The sequence below is a fragment of the Puma concolor genome, chromosome C1 (assembly GCF_028749965.1).
Source record: "Puma concolor isolate L17-30 chromosome C1, mPumCon1.1.hap2, whole genome shotgun sequence".
Taxonomy (NCBI): domain Eukaryota; kingdom Metazoa; phylum Chordata; class Mammalia; order Carnivora; family Felidae; genus Puma; species Puma concolor.
In genome coordinates, this window is record NC_141674.1 from 6,106,191 (window position 1) to 6,131,562 (window position 25,372).

The 25,372-nt window shown below is 42.0% G+C and overlaps 1 protein-coding gene across 5 annotated transcripts in view; it reads right to left on the reverse strand.

Moving 5' to 3' along the window:
* The window catches only part of RERE (arginine-glutamic acid dipeptide repeats), a 423,431-nt gene that overhangs the window by 300,188 nt on the left and 97,871 nt on the right, over positions 1-25,372 (reverse strand). The window contains exon 1 of one of the 5 annotated variants that reach the window (XM_086715573.1): positions 4,234-4,535. The exons of 3 other annotated variants lie outside the window; for them this stretch is intronic. The gene's annotated coding sequence lies outside the window, so the exon portion shown is untranslated. Of the gene's footprint in view, positions 1-4,147; positions 4,536-25,372 lie in introns of those variants that run through there. One more of the 5 variants, XM_086715572.1, reaches the window with a different exon arrangement.

Sequence of the window (25,372 nt, forward strand, 5' to 3'; positions counted from 1 at the left end):
GAGAGAGAGAGAGAGAGATCAATCTCAAGCAGGCTCCACTCTCAGGACCCTGGGGTCATGACCTGAGGCAAAATCAAGAGTCGGATGCTCAACTAATGGTTGCATAATATTTCCTTTTATGAATGGGCATAAGTCAACATTCCTCTTCTGTTGAACACTTAAAGTGACAAATCACAATCTTTAAAGTTTTTGCTGTCCCATTTTTTTTTCTTTACCAAAAAAAGTCTGTTCTGCCTTTATTCCACCTGCAAGCTAATAACACCATCTAGTTGTATGAGACACATTTTATCAAGAAAGAAAACTGGTGCTTTAAAGGGTGATGTTAAACTTCCCATATTCAGCTTCTAAAAATCACTACCATGACCAAAAGTTCTATCTTTGCACGGAATCCTCATGTTCCCTTTAATTTGTATTGTCTTCCTCCATTGGAATGTAAGTGCTCTAAGGGGCTTCGTTCTTTTTTGTTTAGCAACTAAAACAGTGCCTAGAGCAGAATTAGTGCTCACTATATTAATTATTAGCTGTTATTATGTGCCAGGCATATTCCTAAGAATTTTGCACAACCCTCTGAAATAGACTGATCATTTTCCTCCTGGTCACAAAGAGGCTAAGTAACATATTATATAAGTCTCACAGTGAGGAAGCAGTAAAGCTAGGAACTGAACTCAGGCAGCCCAGCTATTAACCACCAAGCTGTACTTAAAAAAGTGATTCATCAGACCAGCAGAGCTCCACGTATAGCATTAAACATTGAGTACAACTACGCTTTTTCTGCTAATTAAATGCCAACATTATTGTTTTATTTCCATTACAAATATATATCAACTATATCAAGGATTTTTGAACAGATTTTGGAGGGCACTTCTATGACCCTAATCACCATTAATAAATTTGGATTCAAAAAACGTGGTCTAAAAAAAATGAATTTACGAATGAACTTTTGAAATAACCTGTTTAGATCTAGGACACTTCCATTTTTCCCTGGATTCGGCAGTTGCTGTTGTCAATCTAAATGTTTTCATTTCTTTTAACTAAAGAAAGCATTTTCTAGATAGGCTAACTGAAATTAGCATATTTTTTAGAAAATGCTGCACTCTCTTTCTTCATTCGAGGTAATTTTGAGAAGGACCCATTTCTCCAAAGGGTTAAAAAGTACTTCCGCCTACGCCAACCTCCCTTCCCCAGCTCCAGCAGTCCTCCCAACAACACATCTCCTTGTTCCACTATCAGTAACTGGGGCTCTGGAAAAGGCTCTATGTATAAACAGACTTCAGTCCATTTTGTTTGTGGCTTTTGCTCCTTTTTAAGAAACACAGGGAACAGTCTTAGAAGCCTGTGATGGTGAGTATTTCCTCAAGACAGAGGCAAACAGTAAGGAGACCAGACTACTGAGAAAAAAAAATGTGTCATGCACATCGAAATCTATTTTATGACCAGAAAAGGCTGGCTTTGTCACAGTCCTATATTCTAACACTCAAAGCTACTCAACCTAAAATAATTACCAATAACGTGGAGCCAAAAACTCATTTTAAAATTTAAAGGTGGTCACACGTGTCCCTGGACAGACATTTCTAAACCCTTCTATTAATTACCCAGTCCTTGGCCAAGCTGCTGTTAGTCAATGGCTCTCTCAGTCCTTTGGTTACAATGTAAGAAGAGGTAAGAGACAGGGAGAAACAGTTTAGCCATGTTATTACTGTTTTACAAACTAACCCCAGAATAGCAAATAAAAACCAGGTAGGGGTGGGTGGGTGTGGGGGGAGGGGGGGTGGAGAAAGAGAGAGAGACAGAGTTTCAAATACTGGCTTCCTATGTTATTTTAAAATGGATGGTTCCACTGGCTACTCAGACTACACAATTGCAAACAAAACCCTCTGACCTTGGAAAAGAATAGTAAATGTCATACCTAGTAATAAATTACATGTTTTACCAATTTCCTCAAAACCAAAAATAGATCTCCAACAAGTAAACTATTTCATGAGTAAACAAAAGCCTGTCTTGTTCTATCATTTGCTTAAAAGCAAGCATAGTGGCAATGGGAGAGGGATTAAGGAACACAGCCAGACAAGTCCATAAAACCTCCAGTGTAAGATAAAACCACCCTGAAGGGGCGGCCAATGATTTCTGACCTAACAGCTGTACACAGTTGCAGTAATTGAAACGAAAAGCTAGTCTGCATAATACACAGGCAATTCCCTGACCCTTACTGACAGGGTGACACTCTTCACCTCCCCCATACACAATGTAAACAATGAACTGGCACACAGCTGAAGTTACCTGAATCTGGAATATGTATACATTCAAGCATTTCAGAAATAATCACAACCACGCGGACTGGAACGTATCCTATAGGAACACTGGCTATAAAAAAAAAAAAAAATACACACACAAAGGAAGTGGTACGTACATTACGTCAGCTCTCGCCTCAATTCATAAATACAAAACCACAAAAAAACAAGACAAAAATTTAAACAGCCTCTTTCTGGAACCCTTCCTACAGTGAATGAATGTAGGTTAAGTCTTTAAATAAGTCACTGAACACTGCATTGATGCATCGCCTTCAACAGCCAGGGGAAGGAAAAGTGTAACCTTAGTCAATTCTATCACGCAACCAGATCAAATAACATTTCAAGCGCCGCCTGCCAAGCGCCAGGGCCTGCCAGAGTACAGTGAGCACTCAAGTGCTCTGGCCTGAAAACCACCTTTCACTGGTCCCAGAGATCTTTATAAAATACTTTAAACACTACTAAATTACAGAGTTGAAAAAAAACAAATACAAGCTTCTAACTGCTGCTCCCACACCATTGTGAAGTTTCTGTTAAGTCTCTAAAATGTCTGCCTTGTGTTATTTTATTAGGCAATGTAAATATTCAGAAAGGCAAGTGCCTCTTAGAGCTCAAATCTAACACATGCATAAAAATGTGGACTTGGTTGTGCATCTGGAAATAATTGCCCACAGATCAACAGGCTTACATGGGATATTGTTCCCATCTGTAAGGTTTCAAATCATGTCTACTTTAAATGTGGAGTTCCTAGCCAGAAATTCAGAGGAGGGGAAGGAGGAGAAGGGGGAGAAGGGGGAGAAGGGAGGGAAGGAAGGGAGGGAAGGAAGGGAGGGAGGGAAGGAAGGGAGGGAGGAAGGGAGGGAAGGAAGGGAGGGAGGAAGGGAGGAAGGAAGGAAGGAAGGAAGGAAGGAAGGAAGGAAGGAAGGAAGGAAAGAAGGAAGGAAGGAAGGAAGGAAGGAAGGAAGGAAGGAAGGAAGGAAGGAAGGAAGGAAGGAAGAAAACCTCAATATAGTAATTTTGGCACAGAATTTTATGGACTTTGTCCTGAAACGTTAATTCAGGGTCTCAATCTTAAAGCACACAAACACAATTTCAAAGGGAAAAATTAATTTCTGTTGACCCCCCACGTTAATTCACATACCATTTTTTTTTTTTAATTTCCGTATGGCTGAGAGGAGGCCTCTGGCCAAACAATGCCCCAAGGAGAGCAGGCACACGTGCCCCAGGAAAGCCTAAAAACTGAGAGTTAGACAAAGTAACACAAGTCTCAGCAAACAGAAAGTGGTCAAGCAGGTCTCCCCAGAGCTTCCAGGAGAGCCAAGTAAACAAGGGGAAGGAGCGGGAAGCCAGCTCCTCAAACCGAAACAATTTTAACAATTTAAATTTAAAGCCATCTTTTTCAAAACTATCTCTGCATTTTAGCTAGTCTGGCAAAACTTTAGTGTTCTGGTCCCAGAAACAAATTGTATGTCACTTATGTAGCCCAAAATTATTTATAATCAGGTCCATCAAATTCATTATATTTTTACACTGAAAATTACTCCACAAGTTTCTCATCAGTGACTACTGGGTAACACTTTGCTCATCTTCAGTAACACTTTCCTCACAGAAAAGACAAAAACATACACACACAGACACGTCTTTTTAAAATAGTGTTTTCTCTGCCCTAAATGGTGTTTCTCAATTGGTTTATTTAATTGGGATCTCTAGAGTTTCGGCGATTAAAAAAACCAGTAAGCCCAACAAAAATGCCATGGGACACAGCAAATACCGATTCCTGATTCCTGGAAAGCCATCATCATTCTTAACACCGGAGTGGTTCATCTTTGCAGGGTTAGCTACAACACTCTCGGTACACCCACCTCCGAGAGCCCCTGTGCCCACACTTGTCCAACTTCCTCGCCCGCGACCCGCGTCCCCCTTGCAGCACGAGGAGCTGGCCACTTGCCTGCGGCCGGTCTCGGCAGGAGCTGAGCCCGCAGGCCTCGTCCTCCTCCGGCGCAGGGCCCCGCAAACTCAGGCCCGCGGGCAGGGGCGGGGCGGGCAGGGACTCGGGGCGTGAAATGCACTTGCTAAACAAAAGGAGGCCCAGGCGGTCTCAGGACAGCGCGGCACGGGCTCATTTCCCCCCAGCTTGGTGGCTCCGGGAGGTGGCCGCACGGGGCCCCGCCCGCGGCTGGGGGGATGCGGCCGCTGCTCCGGCTCGCGATCCTTCAGCCCTGGCGGCTGGGCCAACACTGCCACATGCCAGTGACCCAGACACCGGGAGAGAAAGAGCAGCCACCCCGCGGAGGCAGCGGCGGCGGCAGGAAAAACCCGAGCTGGATCCCGGACTGCTCCGCGCGCACCCTTGCCTGCTGCTGCCGTCGCGGGCGCGCGCACGCGCGCGCGCGCGCACACACACACACACACACACACACACACACACACGCACGCACGCACGCCACCGACTGCAATTTTCTCTCCTTCCTAGCTTGGCCAGCCTCCCTTCTCCGCTCGTCCCCCGCCCCTCCCGACAGCCGGAACTGGGAGGCTGCGTGATGGATGGCAGCTCTTAATAGCGTGGTCAGCTAGAAAATGCATCTGCAAGCAAGATATTAAAGAGGCAGCGCATCCCCGTGAGTGATCAGCAGTTCACACATCCTAGAGCTGCCTCTGCTTCTGCCAGGAATATTAATGCCAACCACCTCTGACGTCTAACAAATGCAGATGAAATAACCAACAATCATAGGCATGCAGAACATTTGTTTCAAAGATGCACAGGAGAAAGAAGCATTGTTTGGTGTCAACATTTCTGACCCCAATTTTCCTTACAGGCTCTAGGAATTCTAAGTCATTTGTTTAAAACTCTCTTCTCTCCAATCCTTTTTCACCAAGAAAACGAAGTTCCCTCTGCTAGACAAGGCATTTCTTCAATTAGGCTTGACTGAAATCCACCTAATAAGGAAGCAAAACAAATGCATATTCTTGGCCATGTGGCCTTAAATAAACGTATAACCCACCCCAGATGCCTCATTAATTCCATTGTTATGTGCATCTAAACAGAATTACCCACTGTTAATTTCAAGTTAGTTTCCTCCCCACTCCTAATCTGGTAAACATACACCTTCCTTCTAAAATTTATTAACATTAAACTACATTTATGCTAGTTAATGGTCAAGACCATTTTTGTCTCAAATAAGACAGTCCATAGCAAATTCTTAAAAACACGTTCCCACAGCATATGAATTTAAAGTATTAAAAGTATTAAACTCACTGTCAACCCAAATTTGCAAGTTATAAGCTCAAAATTTAAAAGGATCTCTTTGGGTATCTTTAATAGTATACCTTTTGCCTTCCAGGCAAGTTTCACTGGAATCTGAAACAGCTTCCTAAAGGTTATTTGACTTTCCAAAGCCCAATAAAGTCACTGAATTATTAGGTACCTTCTTACCAATAGTCAGAGATTTAGACAAAATGGTAAGACCAAAGTCTCTCAAAGTGGGCAAGAGGAGACTGCATAGAGAGAACCCGGGGGTCCTGCCTTGCTGGCACAGATAACCAAAGTGATATGCCCATTTGCTATTTAAGTAAGCATCATTCTGTTGATCTCTCTTAAAGAAAAATCAAGTTATTCTACAGGAGACAGAAACAGCATCTAGAACCACTAACACCATCCACATACTGAGAGCAAGAACTGATGAAGCATGATGCCTCTACTGCCCTGAAAGGTGGCTGTGATCATACAAATCAGAGGTGGTCTACACAGCACAAGCGTGGCTCTACTACAAGCCCCACTAAACACCCTCCATTCCTCACTGAGACCATGGGGGGGGGGGGGGGGCTGCGTATGAAAATCTGCTCCATAACCAAGGTGCTCTGAGATCATTCCATACATGTCAGCCATGAAATCGACCCTGAAGCCTAGCTACAAAAGCCACTCCTGTACTCAGACCCACTTCCAATTTTCTAACCAGCTAGATCTAGACACAAACAGGGCCTGGAGAGGGTTGTTTTTCCTGTAGACCCTTTAAAAAACCGCTGGGTTACACCGAGCTGTAAAGGGCTGCTGAGAACAACCTGAATTCATACTGTACCTAGTCTGTCAGAGATTCTAAATGCTTTGACTGCACTTCATGATACTTCTGTTCTTTTGTCCTTGTGTCGCATCCCCTCCTCGTCCCCCACCTCTCATTATGCCAGTCTTTCAAATTCCCCAAGGTACCACGATTTCTAGCACACACCATGACTGCTTCTTCCCAGTAGAGCACGAGATTCTCCCTGCTCCCCACCACAGACACACAGTTTAAAGCCTACTCCTCCTTCAAACCTCAGGTCAAACATCACTTTGCCAGAGAAGCTTCCCTTGAGGCCCTACTCTAGGTCAACTTCCTTTGTTCTAAGTTCCCGGAGAACCATGTTCCTCTCCTGAAGAGCACATCTCCGTTTCTAATTCATTGGTGTGATTTTCTGATTAATGTTCGCAGACCCCTCTAGACCGCAAGTTCCATTAGAGAAAGTTCTACATGTTTGCTCATTATCAAATACCGGAGTGTTGAGCATACAGATTTGTGGGATGAATAAGTGAACTGAGAGCAACAATCCTGTTTTACTCATTTTGCATATTCTCTGCATAGTTCTTGGCTCAAAGAAGCCTCTCACAGATAAGTAGCATCTATACAATAAATAGGAGTTCTTTTATTAACCTTGAAAAGTCTGGTAAAAGGAAGATTTTGATCCCTGCTTTATATAGAGAGATATAAATAATTGTGTCCGAGGTAACTCATTAAAAACATTGAGACCCTAACCAGGGTGCTATTTGAAAGGTACACTTTTTTTTTTAAAGAGTATTAATGAGGTACAGAAGCCATCATTAATTTATTCAAGCCAAATTCTTTCCCTACTTATCTGGCATTTAAGAAAGAGGCAAACAGCAGTGGGTATGCTGGATACATTACTCAATCTCATATACAGACAGCAACATAAACAGAATTTAAAAATGTGAAAGCACACAGTACCCTGGTTTGTCTTCGATGCTTCTCTGACGCAGAAGCAAAATTCTGCTGGGGCTGCGAGATAATCCTCACCTCTCTTTCACGCTGAACTTTTCTTTCTTTTCATTTTTTTTTTCTCTCTCTAAAACACCTGACATGAAAGCCTTCCTAGGAGTTCTTTTGACCTGAGGACTGCCAGTCAGTGACAGAACGTGACAAAATCACCCTCTCCAACTCCTCAAACAAGTATTCATTTTAAACCCTCTTATAAATTAGGAGATCTATAGATGAAAAATGGGAGTTACTACAGTAAGAATAACAATTTCTCACAAGTTGTGCATAGAAGCACGTGAAAAGGTGCAAGAAAGAATGTGTGAGATGAATTAAAAATATTAGATATACCCCACCCTCATCTCCAAATTAATCCTCATTGTTATTCTCAACATTCCACACGGCCCTTCTTGGTTCCCACAGGATTTCGCCCTGGCCTTCTCTTTTTTGTTCCTTTTGTGCTGAGTTCCGTTCCATGTAAATTCCAGCTCCATGTTTTAGAACACCCTGCATTTATCAAAACAACCCTGTCAAGTTGAGTACCATTAACAGATAATGAGAGGAGACAACAGATGTGGTTAGAAGCAAAGCACTCCATATTCTACAGGCCTCAGCATGCAGCCAAGTGAGCTGACATCTGACTTTACCCTAACAGTTATAATTAAATAGAAAGTCTAGTTAAACTAACATTAAAGCCATGACCAGAACGGTACACAGGGGAAATGTAAAGTATGACCTTGGCACCAGCTGAACAGGGCCCAGGCTACTCCTGACCCTAAACTTCCAACAACTATACTCCATTTACTCTTTCTGCCACTCTGTTTCTGTCACAGCCACCAAGACTCTGGGCCACCTCTTCTAAAGAAAGTGGTTTGGGACTACTCCCCAAGACCACCAAAAGGAGACGGAGACTGCAATTTTTACATGAAAGTTTAAAGGTAACATTCATCTAACAAAAACTATGAGATCTGCCTAGATTCTATCAAGTCAACATGAGTTTCTACAGCATTATCTAGTAATATCATTCACATCAAATAATTTAGCTCACCCCAGTGTCAAAATGTCAAAAAAAAAAAAAAGTCAATCAAGCAAACACTGAGTGACTCAAGGGTTAGTTGAGTATGGTTAGTTTTGTTTGCAGAGTGTCCTAGGACAGGTAGGTTTGTATTACTGTACAGAATATAAAGTTATAATTTCAAGCAAACCATCTCCTTCTTTTCCTTTTCCAAGTCACAAAGTGGCACCACCTAACAAAATCTCTAGAGTTAAAACACACACACACACACACACACACACACACACACACACACACACACACACAGTTCTTTTTGAAGCTTTTTTGAATGTTTTTTTTTTATTTTATTTTTTATTTTTTATTTTTTACATTTATTTATTTTTGAGACAGAGAGAGACAGAGCATGAACAGGGGAGGGGCGGGGGGGGGGGGGGGACACAGAATGGGAAGCAGGCTCCAGGCTCTGAGCCATCAGCCCAGAGCCTGACGCGGGGCTCGAACTCACGGACCGCGAGATCGTGACCTGAGCTGAAGTCGGACACTTAATCGACTGAGCCACCCAGGCTCCCCTTTGAATGTTTTTAAATTATTAGAGTAATACATGTTCCTCCAGGAAATCCAAACAATTCCATTCAACAAGCTGAAGCGAGGCTCTCCTTTACTACACATGGATACAAACACACACAAATACTTAAAAACACATACATTTATTTGTCTGGGGTTCATTCTATTTTTAATTCATGAAAATGAAATCTACCATCCATGCCACATAGCAACTTGCTTCTCTCACTTTACAGCAGACCACTTTTATAGCAGCACACAATTGCGCAGTGTGGGAGGGCCATAATTAACAGGTCCCTAATCGCTACAACAAACTTCGATATGCATCTTTTTCCATATATGTGAGTACTTCTATACTGAAGAACTCTCTAGTTCAATAAGTATGCAATTTTTATTATTTATTTTTATTTGTTTTAATGTTTATTTTTGAGAGGAGAGAGAAACAGGGCACGAGCAGGTGAGGGGCAGAGAGAGGGGGAGATACAAACTCCGAAGCAGGCTCCAGGCTCTGAGCTGTCAGCACGAGCCTGACGTGGGGCTCGAACCCACCAACCATGAGATCACGCCCTGAGCCGGAGTCTGACGGTCAGTCAACTGACTGAGCCACACAGGCGCCCCAAGTATGCACTTTTTAGTTAAAGAGAATGAACCAACCTGCCCTCCAAAAAACCAGACCAATTGATACTCTTCCCAACAACAGCCGTTTCCATACCGGCATTTCTGGTGGTTTGAGTTTGACATTACACACTCCCCCGGGTCTATCTTTCTCTATCCATTCTCTATTTCTCTCCATGACTCCTCCTAACTATAGGTAGTTAATATCTAGCCTCTTCTTTTTATTTTTTAAGTTTATTTATTCATTTTGAGACAGAGAGAGAGAGCGGGGGAGGAGCAGAGAGGGAGGGAGGGAGGAGGAGAGAGGGAGAGAGAGAGAGAGAGGGAGAGGGAGAGGGAGAGGGAGGGAGAGGGAGAGAGAGGAGAGGGAGGGAGAGGGAGAGAGAGGGAGAGAGAGGGGGAGAGAGAGAGAGGGGAGAGAGAGAGAGAGAGAGAGAGAGAGAGAGAGAGAGAGAGAGAGAGAATCCCAAGCAGGCTCCACACTACCGGCGTGGAGCCGAATGTGGGGCTCCAACGCATGAACCATGAGATCACAACCTAAGCCAAAATCAAGAGTCAGATGCTTAACCAACTGAGCCACCCCGGCGCCCCAATGTCTACCCTCTTCTTAATCACACTCTGGCATCTCTCATGAGCGAAAAGATGTACTCTCAAGCTGTTTTTGTGTTACTGACTGCAAAATTTTATTTTTCCAGCCCTGGGCTTGCTTCTTAGCAACAGGTCCACATTTCAAATGCTCTCTGGGTTCCACCACACACTTTCAAATCATACTAAACCAAATCAAAATGTTCTTTCCCACAAGTCCTGGTTTCCCAACAAAATCCTTACTTCACAAGTACTCTCATTGCCCTGGTTAAGCATTAATAGCATGCCCTTTTTTCTTTTTTTTTTTAATTTTTTTTTAATGTTTATTTTTGAGACAGAGAGAGACAGAGCATGAAGGAGGGAGAGTCAGAGAGAGAGGGAGACACAGAATCTGAAGCAGGCTCCAGTCTCTGAGCTGTCAGCACAGAGCCCGACGCGGGGCTCGAACTCATGGACTGTGAGATCATGACCTGAGCTGAAGTCGGACGCTTAACCGACTGAGCCACCCAGGCGCCCCCCAACTTTTTTCTTTTTTTTTAAAGGAAATTATGATTTATATTCTGAAATGCATGTGATATCAGAATTAGTACATTGAACATAAAATACCTCTCAGTTTTTAGCACTACTGAATGACACACTATTTTAATAACAGGTAACTATTGGGGCACATGGCTCAGTCAGTGAAGCGTGCAACTACGTTGGGTGTAGAGACTGCTTTAAAAACCAAAATCTTGAAAAAAAACTGCAATAATAAAAAAATAATAGGTAACTATCATCTAACCCAGAGTTTGCAAGTCTTATGCAAATCAAGGTCCAGTATTTACTAATATGAATTTTTAAAATGACTCTCCTACCCAATTACCTATCCATTTATCACATCACTTTCTATTCAGCCAACATTTCATGATCAACTCACATAGTTTCTTTGTAGATAAAAGTGCTGAAAAACAGATATATAAAAACTTGTATCAAGTTGGTGATGATAATTATATCCACAGAGAACCAGGAGTGTATTTTGCATTAATTAGGCAAATACTCCAAATTATTAGGGGAAAGTGAGCTCTTATGTCTTTAATGCCAGAATCTTTTACATTTACTTACATTTACGTTTACTTACATTTACCTTTATTTACTCTTCTACATTTAAGAATAAAACTTATGAGGGGCACCTGGATGGCTCAGTCTGTTAAGCATCCAACTTTGGCTCAGGTCATGATCTCAAGGTTTGAGTTGGAGCTCCACATTGGCTCTGTGCTGACAGCTCAGAGCCTGCAGCCTGTTTCGGATTCAGTGTCTCCCTCTCTCTGCCCTTCCCCTGCTTGTGCACGCTTTCTCTGTCTCTCTCACTCTCTCTCTCTCAAAAATAAACATTAAAAAAAAAAAGAGGTTAGATCTCTTGTTAAGTGTTCTTACTGCCATAAAATAAAAACTTCAAAAAAAGAATCAACTTATGAGTTAATTTCAACCTAGGTACTGTTTGAATCTATGTGATATGCTCTTAAAAAATAACTAGAAATAACATCAGATTCTAAAAATCAAAGAAGCTAAACTTTAGTAAAACTATGAAGAACACATTCTCCAAAATTAAATATATAGGGACAACATTAAATAAGGTTGGGTGGGGGCGCCTGGGTGGCGCAGTCGGTTAGGCGTCCGACTTCAGCCAGGTCACGATCTCGCGGTCTGTGAGTTCGAGCCCCGCGTCGGGCTCTGGGCTGATGGCTCAGAGCCTGGAGCCTGTTTCCGATTCTGTGTCTCCCTCTCTCTCTGCCCCTCCCCTGTTCATGCTCTGTCTCTCTCTCTCCCAAAAATAAATAAACGTTGAAAAAAAAAAAATTAAAAAAAAAAAATAAATAAGGTTGGGTGCTAATTACAACTTCCCTTTTTGTTTTACACTTAACCATAGTCTCAAACAACTATTTGAGTGATAAACTGCTAATAAGTATTTAAATAAGTTACTTCATCAAGTGCAAACGTTATCAACATCATTAACATCTTCACGGGGTGGGGGGCGGGGGGCGGGCAAAGCTTGCAGCGCCCAATCCCTCTTGAATAAGAACAGAGGGCACCAGGTCCAGGTAGGGCTCCCAGCAGACTCTTCCAACACAGTGAGTCAACAGACAAGCGTAGCCCTCTAATGCATGAAGGGTGTGAAATAAGCCTTCAAGAAACTTGGGAGACAGACAGACTTCTAAGACAGCACATGTTTAAAACACTCACAGACATTTTCATCTCTATTTTAAAACACACTAGTGATCTCAGATTGTATAGATGAAATCATAATGTTCCAATAAAGCAATACTTCAGAAGGGCAGAAACCTAGATAAGAAGAGAGATTTCTCATTATCACAGATTAAGAAAACAAAGAGTTTTGTGGAAGAAATTAGCTCAAGGACTCACAACCTTGATAGGGTACTTTGAATAGGGCCCTTTATGTACTCTGAGCTGATAATATATGATAAAATCAGTGGGGATATATCCAAGCAAGTTTATTGGAAGTAATCTTAAGAAAACTAAAACTCCACCTGGAATCATTATACCAAGAATTCAAAATACCAACCAGATATATATTTGTGCAATTAAAATAATTATTACAAATCCAGGGGCGCCTGGGTGGCTCAGCTGGTTAAGCGTCCAACTCTTGGTTTCAGCTCAGGTCATGATCTCACGGTTAGTAAGATGGAACCCTGCATTTGGCTCCGTGCTGACAATGCAAAGCCTGCTTGGGATTCTCTGTCTCCGTCTCTCTCTGCCTGTCCCCTGCACTCTCTCTCTCTCTCTCTGTCTCAAAGTAAGTGAATAAACTTAAAAAATAATAATTATTATTATTACAAATCCAAAACACTGCTTTGCCCTTCTTCAAAAAAGAAAAATTCTGATGTATGTTTTTTCTGGTAATGTGCCTCCAATAAACTAAACTCCTTTTAAAATAAAGTCTCAAACATCTACATTAGGAAAAAATACGAATTTAAATGTTTCAAAACATTAAATGAGTACAATTTGCCAGTTTCCATATCACCGGTAGTGTTAACAATACAGTACTTTTCTGCCTAAAACTCAATCACTCCTCTCTAGAAAATGTCAAAAGACTCTATCTAGTTCAAAATATCCACTCAAACATTGGCTAAGACAAAGATCAAAAGCCATCAGTCTCAAGAATGTTTGACCTAAACAACACAGGGTGGTTTCTTCTCTCTTGGAGGAAGGGGGGTTAGAGGTGAGTGAGATTATTGTGAAGACAAATTCTGAACATCTATTCAAGTTTAATTTTAACTGACTTGAAAAAGCAAATATTTGGGCTACAGGAAACACAACTTAGTACAAAGGAAGACATGGGCTAACTTCTAACGTTTACATCATTTGATTAATTCTAACAATAAAACCTAAACACTGATCATCCTCTCCAGTCTGCAGAGCAAGCTAACTCTACAATGAAAAATATGAGAGCCCTACCAGACTCTGGTATGCTTAAACAATTATAATGTAAAGCATGTTCTTTCTCACAAGTGAAAGGAAATGACTGCCAAATGCTTCTTTTACAATCTCTCCAGAATACGGCAGATCCTTTTAATGTGAGATTTTCCTGACATTCCAATTGTAGCAGACGTTGAACAAACAGAGACGCATTAAAAGCTGACCTGGTTCTATTATCTTTTATTGAAAGCCTAGCAAAGATCAGACATGAGTCCAACGCTATTTACATTTTTTGGTGCATTAATCACTTTTATACTCAAGGGCTTTAGAAAAATTCAATAGTTCTTTGGTTTTGTGTTTTTTTTTTTAATGATAATAACCACAGGATGTAACCATAGCTGTACTGGTCTTTTCTCAGGAAGGTCAGAAAAGCTTTAAAAACAGGAAGTCGGTGCTATAAGGTTGAAAATGTTTGTTTTAAGAGTCTAAGGCTTTATGGTTGCAGTTTACAGTCAGGTGTTATGGAGGACCAGAGTTTATTCTTTCCAGCCAAGGATTAATGTTCCTGGGGAAAAGGCCAAAAAGGTGCCTAAACAAACTAGAAAAGCAAATTATCCTAAAATAAGACTTGTTATGAAGTCTGAACCATAAATCTTCCTAGCCATCCTTCAACATTAAAGAAGAGCTAATTCAGTGAGTGCAGTAGGAGGAACAGTTCATCTTTTGTGATAATTTATAAAGGCTAAAGAAAAACCATAGTAACCAGTGCTAAAACAGCTACATAGCAACTATTAGCAGCTGGATTAAGATTGATACTTGACATTTTTATATATTTTTTCTATTGATCACCTCATTCATGACACTAAATAGAAACCAAACATTATAATGGCAAGTTTTGTTAAGAAATCACACCAATGCGGATTAATTTAAAAAGTTTTTAATCTCTGACAAAATGGTTGATTTCTGCTTTTATTTTATTTTTAAATTTTTTTTTTTAACGTTTATTTTTGAGACAGAGAGAGACAGAGCATGAACAGGGGAGGGGCAGAGAGAGAGGGAGACACAGAATCTGAAACAGGCTCCAGGCTCTGAGCTGTCAGCACAGAGCCCGACGCAGGACTTGAACTCACAGACCGCAAGATCATGACCTGAGCCGAAGTTGGACGCCCAACCGACTGGGCCACCCAGGCGCCCCGATTTCTGCTTTTAAAAAGGAGCTATCTTTAAAATTCTATTAGAGTGCAAAGGAAATTCATAACATATCCAACCTGAAAGATATTTTATTTCAAAAAATCCAATTTCATGATTCTATTCTTTATGTATCCTTTGTTTAAACAGGTAACCAAAAAGAAATGCTTTATCATTTCTGGACTCCAATTTATATGGAATTAAATATTATATTATGAAAAATTTAAGGCAAAATATCCAAATATTATAATATGTATCTTATCAATTTAAAATCCATTTGGATTCAAGGGGTGGCTGGGTGGCTCAGTCAGTTGAGCATCTGATTCTTGATTTCGGCTTGCATCATGACCCCAGGGTCTTGGGATTGAGCCCTGCAACAGCCTCTGCGCTGAGCACAAAACCCACTTAAGATATTCTCTTTCTCTCTCTTTCTCTCCCCATGCCCCCCCCCCGCTAGCTCTCTCTCTCTCTCTCTCTTGCTCTAAAATAAAAAATAAAATAAAATCCATTTGAATTCTAAAAAGCACTCCTCAGAAAATCATATCTAGATATGTACTTTAAAATATGAATACAAGGGACACCTGGATGGCTCAGTGTCTGACTCTGGTTTTGGCTCAGGTTATGTTCTCAAGGTTCATGGGATGGAGCCCCTCGATGGGCTCTGCACTGACAACACAGAGCCTGCTTGGGATTCTCTCTCTCTCCCTCTCTCTCTGCCCCTCCCCTGCTAGCACACTCTCTCGCTCTCTCTCAAAATAAACTTAAAAAAAATTTTTATGAAAAAATAAATCTTGTAACACATTTGATTCTTTAAGTCCATATACTTATATTACCCTAGATAAAATTAAAGTGAATGTTAACAATACTGCTGAAAGAATTTAACTACTTCTTTTGAAAAATTTACTGACACACACCATTAGCATTTTCTGGTGTGCTTTTGATCACCTGGTGAACTGAGTTGTAAATTTCAGAACTTCAAATTAAAAAAAAAGAAAGAAAGAAAATCTAACCAAAGGCACCGGCAATCATTTGAAGACACAGGCATCAGAGCTGAAATCTCTTTTTTTTCACAGAGAAAGTTGTACTACATTTTGCTACCTGCTAGCAAAAGACTCTTGAAATTTAGACATTCCATAATAATAATCTCAATTTTTTAAAGAGGAAAAAGGAAGGAAAACCATCATAAGAAATAAAAAAAATAAATGATATAACAACCAAATTCAATCACAAAAACTTTAGTATTCACAAATGAGAAACACTGAAGTAACTGCTTTTTAAAAATGCTATGAAAGCAAAAGTACAGATACATTATCTAGCTTCAAAGAACTGAACATGATTGTTTAAACAATGTTTGGCATTTTACCCATTGATTTATTCAAAGTTATACTCCATAATCAGCCAAATGCTTTTTTAAAAAGAGAATAAGACAGATAAAATAGAGGAAAATCGAGGACGCTGCAAATACTAGTTAGAGGCAGAAGCATCACAAGCTTTTCCTTTGGTTAACAACAGTGGTGGTTTTCAGTATCTCCCAAAAGCCACACCTGGTCTTTGAGAACACACACTGCTGAATCTTAATGCCATTGTTTTGTCAACAGAGTGTCCGCATCCAAAGCACAGGTTCATTAATAATCCTCTAAGAAGACGTAAATTAAAGTTTGGCAAGGGGTTTCTCATGAAACAAAAATTTGCTTCTGGTTTGTTAGAACAAAATGTGCCAAGTGGCAAATTAAGATGTGGGAACACACTTCTAAAGGTTATGCTTTGAAAGTATTCAGTGACTCAAACAAAAGTATCATCAGGAAGCAGCAAACCAAATACTAGGACATCTATTCCATTCTCAATCTGTTAGGTTTCAGATGGATGTTTTACAATGACCACCAAGAGCTGTTAGGGATAAACTTTGAAAGAAGGCAGACATACACCCCCTAGATCTCCATTAGAGAACTGGAAGGAAACCAGAATGGATCCCACGTCCAGCATTAAAAGTGACAGAAAAAGAGTCCAGTAATTCCCAGAGAACCCACCATTGTGTCGACTATATTGTGTGTGTTTAGCGTCCGTGGGAATGCTGACATGTGGGCTGCAAGTGGTGACTGAAGAGTCAATTAAGTGGTGGGAAAGGGCTTGCAGCAAAACTTTAAACTAAAAATAATCCATTTTTAGAGCACTACAAGAAATCTGCTAAACTATAATCCAAGTCTGTATTCCCAGCTTCAACAGTAAACGCAGTCGTTAAGAGTGGCTAACACACAAGACCTTAAGTACGTGTCAGTTCAAGTTAGAAACCTCTGTTTTACCAAAGGTTATCATTGTTACGGCCTCCATTTCTCTCTTCAGAGAGTGTGTGTGACAGTAAGAAAAACAGCTGGTACGACACACGAAAGAAAGAGAACAGTCAATTTACTTTATAGAACATTGGGCCTTTCAATGAATTCCTAGAATTACAAATTCTAAAGCTGTTAGATTTCTAGTACTTTATAAATTTTCTTGAGAAATGGGTCAGATGAGACTGTGGTCTCCCCCCTGAGGTCTGTAGTCCCCGTAGCTGAGGCAGAGACGCCGTAGCTGAGGTCTCTAGTCCACCCTGAAGAGCGTCAAAATTAAGACAATCAAGCAAACTGGACAAGAAAAGCAGAAATGTCCCACAGTTCATGAGACCAGAGCAATGGTGCAGGCCAATAACCTCTGACTTCTGACAAGGCACCAGTCAGCTGAGATTTTTTTTTCAGTCCTGGGAATAAAACGGTTTCATTTCACCAATGGTAGAGATTAGGCCGGTGTGTTTTTCCAGGTGATTTTACGTGCTGAGTGATACTGTCCTCACCTGGTGCTGTTCCAAGAGCAGCCAGCACCAATTCATCCCGAGGCCCTAGCTTCCACATCCTTGGGGCACCAGCTCTGAAGTCAGATGGCCAGGGTTGTCTCTGTTCTGGATTTATTAACAGAGTAACCTTGGGGAGTAACCTTGGGAAGCCACCACATGCTCATCTGGAAAATGTGATTAACAGCAGTACCTACTGAGGGGCACCTAGGTGGCTCAGTTAGGCGTCCCACTTCGGCTCAGGGCATGATCTCGTGGTTCCTGGGTTCAAGCCCTGTGTCAGGTTCTGTGCTGACAGCTCGGAGCCTGCTTTGGATTTTGTGTCTTCCTCTCTCTCTGCCCCTTCCCTGTTCGCGCTCTGTCTCTCAAAAATAAACAAACACTAAAAAATAAATAAAAATTAATAGTCCTACTGAGACCAACTATAAAAGACTTAAATACAGAGAACTGAGGGCTGCTGGAGCGGTGCTGGTGGGGGGATGGGCTAAATGAGCGAGGGGCATCAAGGAGGACACTTGCTGGGATGAACCCTGGGTGTTATATGTAAGTGATGAATCACTAAATTCTATTCCGGAAATCATTCTTACACTCTATGTTAACTAACTTGGATTTAAATTTTTAAAAAATGAATCTGAAAAAAAAAAATAGTGCCCACTGCATAAGGTCATCACAATGATGACATGAAATGACTGAAGACAAGCCCCATGTGGAGTGCTGAGCCCGCAATGAGCACTGGGAATTATTAACACTGTGATCATGGACTCCATCGTGGACTCACTGTAAGAACCTGGTTAAAACAGCCTGAGCCCAAACCGCCCTGTCAGTGAGGTTAGCAATTCATTGCTTACAAACCACATCCCTGGACAAGGGAGTCAACATTTTGCTTTTCATCCTTATTACTGCCACCGCTGCATCATTTACATGCACAGAGGAGGAGGGTGTCTGGACAGATGCCTAGCTGGGTCAGGGAAGCACAGTATCTCTCACAACAGGCAGGGGCTGTCTCAGCTGCCAGCCCCTTGCCTCCTCTCTCCCCTGCACTGCCATCCCCATAGAAAAGAGTGCAGTAGGGACACACAGTGGCCACGTTTGTCGAAATACTCTATATAGCCCAAGCATTCTGGCCAAAGATTTTGATGAAGTGGTCCATCATGGAAAGATTATTTTTGTCCTCAATTTATGTCCTTAAAGTACTATTAAAAATCTAAAGAGGCCCAAGGTGTATTAGAGATAAAAGAAACAGGGAGGTGGGAAGGGAAGACAGACAGATTTCCAACAGGTACCCTACTATATATTTACCAAAGCAAAACTAGTAAACGTATTGAAAAACACTGATTTACATAACACAAATGTAGAAAACAAATGATGGAAATATGCTGTTTAATTCAAGTTAGAGGAAAGATAGTGTGTCTATCAAAGAAGGGGTTTCTGGGACGCCCAGGTGGCTCAACCAATTGAGCATCCGACTTCGGCTCCGGTCATGATCTCACGGCTTGTGAGTTTGAGCCCCGCGTGGGGCTCTATGCTGACAGCTCAGAGCTTGGAGCCTGTTTCAGATTCTGTGTCCCTCTCTCACTCTGCCCCTCCCTGGCTCATGTTCTGTCTCTCTGTCTGTCTGTCTGTCTCTCTCTCTCTCAAGAATAAACACTGAAAAAACTAACAAATAAAAAAATAAAAAAATTTTTAAAAAGGAGTTTCTGTACAAAAAATCCCAAGTACTGCATTCACTTAAGTTGCCTCATTTCTATTCTCTGATCTAGTAAAAGTAGGCTTATCTACAAATAATGGATTAAAAACTCACTTTTTTCTTAACATTTATTCATTTATTTTCAGAGACAGAGAGAGGACAGAGCTCGAGAGAGGGAGAGACAGAGAGAGGGAAAGAATCCCAAGCAGACTCCATGTTGTCAGCACAGAGCACAAAGCAGGGCTCAATCTCACAAACCGGGAGATCATGACCTGAGCAGAAATCCAAGAGTCAGATGCTTAACAGACTGAGCCACGCCGGGAGCCCCAAAAACTCACATTTTTCAAAACACTAGAAATAACCTATTTAAATACTTTTTTTTTTTTTTTTTTGCAGGAACACATTTAATTGGCCAAGCAATAAGGGTGTTTTTTTTAATCAGATCATTGTATTTCCAATAAGCAATCTCCACCCCTACATATTTTCATACAGAGATGTTACCCTTTTTTCTATTTATAGTGCTAAGTACACAGTGAGTTTTTAACAAATAAATACTCACAGATGGATCAGTTAGTTGAAGATAACCCAGTCTAGCCTGAGGCATGGAAAGTTCAGGGTGGAACTGGAGGAAGGGAAGGGGGGACTGGTGAATGTGGATGGAAAAGCACTTTCCTTTCTGGTTAATAGCTTGCCCAGGGGAAAAACTGCATTTGAAAAGTCCCAAAAGATCTTTCTCCAAGAGCAGACTAATATTAACCTAATTCTCTAAAAATAAAAAGTAAAATAGTAATTAATGTTGGTTTTATAAATCTTCCTCATTTCCTACATACATGCTAGATAAACGAGTTCCAGGTTTGTGCAGGTTTCTACACATTTAAGCTTTTTCATTTAGCCTCCTCCCTTTCAGATGCACTGATTCTGAAGTGCCTCCACCCCCAGAGTTAATGGCACTCCGCTCCATGCCACCTCTCTACCCTCCCACCGAATTCTACTGCGGCAATTCTCACAGATTTAAAATTATTTTCTTATATATTGGTCTCACTGCTAACATGGAGCTACTTCAGTGCACAAACCATGTTTTATTCATTTTTATATTTCCAGTTTTCCTAAATTATTTATTCACCCATTAAAGAGACCCACTAAACCTACTATGTGTCAGATGCTATCTGCGTTCAACCAAAATGTACTGACGAGGCACTGTTCTAATGAACATCCGGAACACATCTGTGAATGAAGTGGCCTCAGGGATCATGCATTCTGCGAGTGGAAACAAACAATAACCGGCAGACATATACGAACGTACACCCAAGGCAGTAAGTGCCAAGAAAAAATAAAAAGCTGAGTGTCGAGACAAGGAGGAATAAGAGTGTGCCACGCGTAGAGCACCAGCCACAGTATTAAATGGGGCGGTCCTCGTAAGGACTCATGGCGAAATGACATTGGGGCAAACCCCTTAAACAGGTGAGGAAGTTAGCCGAGAGCGTAAAGTGGATCTCTAGAAAAGGGCATTCCAGGCAGAGGGATGCACAGAGTAAAGGCGAGTGGTTCAGCAGCCTTTCAGGAACAGCAAAAAAGGCCAGAGGAGCTGCAAATGGGAGGGGTGGGAGACGCAAGTTACTAGGTCAGAGGTCAGAGAGGGTCTCATAGGCCCTTATAACTGTAACTCCAACTCCAAGGATAGACAAAGACACGTCCCCAAACATGTATGTTTGTACATGAAAAATAACGAGGCACTAAAACTTCAAAAAACAGGAGTTTTCGTGTTTCTCTTGCACCCCAATGGATCATCCTGCACATCTTGTTTTTTGGAGAAGAAACCCCCTTCTTTGAAGCTCACTGCCCTGTGCTGTCACAGCTTCGATGGTTATCACCATATTGTCATGACAGCTGGGAACAGTGAAGAGGATGTGCATCCCTAAGTGCCTCAACACAGGCTGTTGTGTCCCTGGGGCTTCTCTGCAGGCCCTACAGAAGATCCTTGGATATGGGATGGTTGAACTGGAAGGGGGCCTGGAGTTTCTTAAAACCAGTCTGGTGGGAGAAGAGGCACCTGATCCGGGCCAACAGGATATGGTGACTTGGTCCCGTATCTGTTCTCTCTCTGCTGGAAGAGCTGCTGGCCTCCATTAAAATTTTAATTATATTCTAACAAATATGTTGTCCTCCCTGACTGCTTAAACATATGAAATGGCTCAGTGCTAATTAATATCAAAACTCAAAACTGAATCATTGTGGGACGCCTGAGTGGTTCAGTTGGTTAAGTGTCCAACTTCAGCTCAGGTCATGATCCCATGGTTTGGGGGTTCAAAAGCCCCACGTCGGGCTCTGTGCTGACAACTCGGAGCCTGGAGCCTCCTTAAGATTCTGTGTCTCCCCCTCTCTCTGCCCCTTCCCAATTCATGCTCGCTCGCTTGCTTGCTCGCTCTCTCTCTCTCTCTCTCTCTCTCTCTCAAAATAAATAAATAATTTAAAAATTAAAAAGAAAACTGAATCATTGTATTAATGCAAAACCCTCATCTCTGTTTCCATAGCCATACATGGAGCTGGATGGTCACCTACTACTAATGCTCATAAATAGCTCTGTTTCTCACACTGAGTGACTTATTTTTATAAACATGTTTTTTTGTAAATGTTAGTTTTTTAAAGTAATCTCTAAACCCAACGTGGGGCTCCAACTCACAACCCTGAGATCAAGAGTCACATGTTCTTCCAACTGAGTCAGCCAGGTACTCCTGTAAATGTAATTTGTAAAGTTTGTTTTTGCTTCTATCGCATTTATTTTTCAGTCACCTTCTACATATAACAAGTGACACGGGCTTTTTAATTTTAGTAGTGATATAAAGTTTTATTTTAGAGCAAATGTGGGTTTTTTTAATGTTTATTTATTTTTGAGAGAAAGAGAGTGCTATCAGGGAAGGGGCAGAGAGAGGGGAACAGAGAATCCAAGGATTTGAAGCAGGCTCAGCAACGACAGCAAGAGAGCCTGATGCAGGGTCTGAACTCTGGAACCGTGAGATCACGACCTGAGCCAAAGATGCTCAACCGACTGAGCCATCCAGGCGCCCCTGAAGCAAATGTGTTTAAGTGCAAAAAGTTAGGAACTTTAAAATATTTTATTCTAAACTGTTTAACGTCAGGCCGCAGTACGTACGGCACAAGCACAGGCCGTGCAGTGGACGACTGAGGAAGAGGCAGAAACGCTGCAGTGGGAGGCTCTCAAGTGCAGGCACCAGGAGAACCGCGCCCCACTCCTATTCTCCCTCCAGAGCCCTAGCACTCAGCGCGGCACACTATGCTCCGCAAACGGCTGTTGAACAAACGCAAGTAGTGGAACCAGAATTTGAACGTGTACGTATCTCTCTGGCTCTCGGGTTCACGTCTCATCCTTCCTAATCCAGTCAGTCTCGATCTTGGCTGCCCAAAGCTGCGGAGCGCTTTTGAAACTTAGCAAGTTCCTCAGGTGACTCTAATGGGCGACCATGGGCGCACACCGCTGCCCCATCCAGCACCAGCTTCCTAATTAAACAAGCAATCAAAGCCCAGAGCGATCAGTGTTACGCTGGGGCGAGTATGGTACTTAGAGGCAGGCAACCTGACCTAGTTTAAAAGCCTCCGGAACAATTAATAGAGACAGGAAAGAATGAGAAGCAATCAGCCAAACCGTACAGTCTAGGAAGAGGGAGTAGCAGGGGCAAAGGCCCAAAGATAAGAGACTATTCGATAAATTCAAATACTCACATTGTTCCCAACTCTACCGCCTAAGGTGACCACCTGTCCCAGCTTCCCGGGACTGAGAGGGCTCCAGTCAAGCCACAGGGCCTTCCCGTTTTAAAACCGGGAAAGTCCCAGGGACCAATTGGTCATCCTACCACCCTACTATGACGGAGGAAAAGAACTGCTAATCTACTTACTCTTCTGGAGAGTGAGTGAAAGGGAAATAAATTCCACAATTCAGTATGAAAATCAAAAAAACTGTCTCATACTTTCTACCTTCAGGGACATGGTTCCGCCAAAAATGCAAATGTCCAGTGTTTGCATACATTTGCCCACGATTTGGTACACAGTAGTTTTTAATACAATCGAGCAGTTTAAAACGAAACAGAAAACCTCCTACAACTGTAGGAAGTACTTTACTAGATAAGAAATTTAGCAAATGGAAGACATGCTAAAATTTACTTTTTTCCCTTTTTTTAAGTTTTTTTAATGTTTTTATTTATTTTTGAGACAGAGACAGCACGAGCAGGGGAGGGGCAGAGAGAGAGGGAGACAGACTCTGAAGCAGGCTCCAGGCTCTGAACTGTCAGCACAGAGTCTGACGTGGAGCTCAAACTCACAGACTGTGAGATCATGACCTGAGCAGAAGTGGGACGCTTACCCGACTGAGCCCTTTTTTCAATTTTTTTTTTAATGTTTTTATTTATTTTTGAGACAGTTTTTTTTCCCTCCTTAAGAAGAACCAACAAGTAAGTCTTCATCATGAACACAAACTAAACACAGGCATTGCCAGAAGCACACGGATGGGGACTGGATAGGCCACAGGACTGAGTCACCTGGCTTGTCTCTCAACAACCCCTTACACATTACAGAATGAAATAAAACCCTGGGGAAAGGGACAGCTGGAGCCGTTTTTTGCTTTAAGAAGCCAGAATGCTCAGCATAGTCCCAGGACAAGTGGAGTCCTTCCCTGTTCTTAAAGCCTTCTAGGTAATGACTAGATTGCCTTCAGGCAAGAAGTAAAAACCTAAGCTCTAGAATATACAGCCAGACCAACACTAAACCATCCTGCACACCTACAAAACTGATCTGAGGATTAACACAACAATCTGCACAACCTGAACCACAGAACTCAGCAGGTACCCGGCGTGGAGAGGTGAACCTGGGGAGTGAGAAGCCGTGGCGGGCAGGGAAGCGCTTTTTCGTGCACAGGGGGGTGTGGGGAAAGCATCCCTCCCCAAAAGCAGCTGGAGAGAAAGTGGAAAACTGGAAAAACCTAAGCTCTAGCCCATCAGTCTGTGGGTCCAGGAGATAGTCGGGACTGGAAAGTCTTGATTGATCTGGATCACAGCAGTAGTCGCTGCTCCAGAAATTTGGGAAGCCTCAGGTATGAATAGATGTATCAGATTTGGATGGATTTAGCCAACTTCCCTTCCAGAGAGTCATACCGTCTTTCCACATAGACTCCAGTAACATCCAGATCATGACAAAATTTCAGCATGAGCTTGCCTTGCTATGGAATTAAATGACACAATGCAGCAGTCAGAGAATCAGCTAATTGAGAACCTTTGCCCTCAGGAAATCTTGAAAAACCATCCTTATTTCAGCCAAGAGCTCCACACAATGGCAAAGAAAATATTTCTGTTAAAGGAGGCCTTTGCTAAAGGCAACTGATAAAATTCTCCCTTAAAAAAATACTTCCTGGGGCATCTGGGTGGCTCCCTCAATTGAGCATCCCACTTGGGCTCAGGTCATAACCTCACGGTTTGTGAGTTTGAGCCCCGCATCGGGCTCTGTGCTGACAGCTCAGAGCCTGGAGCCTGCTTCGGGATCCTGTGTCTCCCTCTCTCTCTGCCCCTCCTCTGGCTCACACTCTGTCTCCCTCTCAAAAATAAAGATAGATTAAAAAAAAATTTTTTTTTTTTAATAATTAAAAACAATACTTCCTCAACATGATTTTAAAACTACATCTCAGGCTGCCTGGGTGGCTCAGTCGGGTTAGTGTCAGACTCTTGTTTTTGACTCAGGTTATGATCCCATTGTTTGTGAGATGCAACCCCGTGTTAGGTTCTGCACTGACAGCATAGAGCCTGCTTGGGAATCATTCATTCATTCATTCATTCATTCTCTCTCTCTAATAAAAACTTTTAAATAAATACTACATCTCAAGCCAATATTCAGTATCATTATGAATATGTAATATTAGAGGAATCTTGAATAAAGCAAGGATGTACACTACTGCTACTTTTATTTAACAATATTTCTGGAAGTTCCAGTTGATTAATACCAGAAAAAGAAACATATTTTTTAAAAAGGAAGAGGCAGGGGCACCTGAGTGGCTCAGTCGGTTAAGCATCCAACTTCGGCCCAGGTCATGATCTCACGTTTGTGAGTTCAAGCCCCACATCAGGCTCTGTGCTGACAGCTCAGAGCCCGGGGCCTGCTTCGGATTCTGTGTCT